Source organism: Electrophorus electricus, chromosome 18 (genome assembly GCF_041902795.1).
Source record: "Electrophorus electricus isolate QZ-2024a chromosome 18, ASM4190279v1, whole genome shotgun sequence".
NCBI classification, from domain to species: Eukaryota; Metazoa; Chordata; class Actinopteri; order Gymnotiformes; family Gymnotidae; genus Electrophorus; species Electrophorus electricus.
In genome coordinates, this window is record NC_137514.1 from 14,582,323 (window position 1) to 14,583,997 (window position 1,675).

The window sequence follows — 1,675 nt, forward strand, 5'->3', positions numbered from 1 at the left end:
GGCATGTATTGAGCCGTTGGCACAGATACTGAGAAAAGACCAATGGATTAAAGGACTGGATTTTCCAGGAGGAGTGATAGCGACATGCTCCTTATATATGGACAACGTGACAGCTGATGCTACATCTGTACATAGAACTCAGAGAGCTTTAGATTTAATGGAATGGTATGGGAGGGCATCAAGTGCAAACCTCAACAGGAGGAAGTCTGAAGCCCAGCTTTTTGGGCCATGGGAGGAAAAATGTATAAATTTGGATGTAGATCTTAAGAAAACAAACATCAAAATTCTAGGGGTTAAATTTGATAGAGAGGGTGGGGGACAGGGTAAAGTGAGGCAGAGGTTGAGGTTTTGAGGATTAAGACAAAAGACTTTAGAAGACAAAATTTTAATAATAAAAGCAATTATTTTACCTTTACTTTTATTGATATGTTCTGTTTTTAGTCCCCCAAGACACTTTCTTTTAGAACTGGACGGAGCAGTGTTTTACTTCCTGTGGGGGTCCAAATGGGAGAGGTTGAAAAGAGAAGTGGTGAAGAAGAGGCCGGAGAATGGATGGAAAGGCCTTCCAGATCCGTACTTGTGTGTGGCATTATATATGAGATACGCCGAGACTGGTCTTCACAAATAAAACTGGGACAACGGTGCGGTTTTGGATGGGGTCTTACTTAAGGACTTTGGGAATACTAAATGTGGATCTATGGGAACCGGTATCATTCACATTGCCAAAAGAATATGATTTTATTAGAAAATTTGTAAGGAAATACAATTTGGAAAAAAAAGAAGGAGAGAGTTTTAATTAATTCAAAATTACTTGTGGCTTGTGTACAAGATCAGGAAGAAGTGAGCCCTATATTTGGGCTCACAAAGGGGGAAGCTCAGCAAGTATGGAGGAACGCGGTTCACCCAGCCCTCAGAAATAAAGACAAGGATTTGGCGTGGATGGCAGCGCACGATATTCTCCCGTTTAGGGCTGTGATGCACTCCCGGGGCATGGCAGCAACAGCAACGTGTCCACGTCCAAAGTCTGTTCTTATCAGTTTAATATCTGATATGTCGTCATATTAAATGGCTTTTTAGAACAGGGAGGCAAAACGGGCTTGCCAGGTTCAGCCCACGCATCGGCCTGGTATTGCAGTACCTCCAGGAATAGTGTGCATTCTTAAGCCTGTGTCAAAGAAAGAAAGAAAGAATGAACAAAAACAAAAGCGAGGGAATATGAACAAAGAAAGACACCAATTGAACAAATGAGCTCAATTGCGATGAAACTAAATGAAATAAATAAACAGAAGGAGAATAAAACGGACGTTGGACCCCTTTCTGCGGTTTTCCCACTTTGCTTTTTTTTTTTTTTTTTTTTTTTTTTTTTTTAAACCATACTGCTCTTGGTGGGTGGGTGTAAAATATACACATCGGATGCCTACAGTGTTGGCCTTCCAGGTTCTGCCTCCTCCTACCATGAACAAACTCGCTAGGCTTTGGTCAGACGTACTCGGGTTCCTGTGCATTTCCGGCTATATCTCTGATTTCTCTTCATTCACGCATAAATCTTTCCTCTCCACGGCAAACTTTAGTAAAAAGCAAATGTCGAAGAGTCCAACTGATTTTTGAAAGCTTTGCTATTGCAGAGTTCAATGAGAGAGGAGAGGAGAGCAGAGCTGCATAACCAAGCCCAGCG

The 1,675-nt window shown here is 41.8% G+C and overlaps 1 pseudogene; it reads left to right on the top strand.

Annotated features, from left to right (window-relative positions):
* The first annotated feature begins 999 nt into the window (after positions 1-999).
* On the top strand, positions 1,000-1,160 carry LOC145652249 (U2 spliceosomal RNA; annotated as a pseudogene).
* The last annotated feature ends 515 nt before the right edge of the window (positions 1,161-1,675 follow it).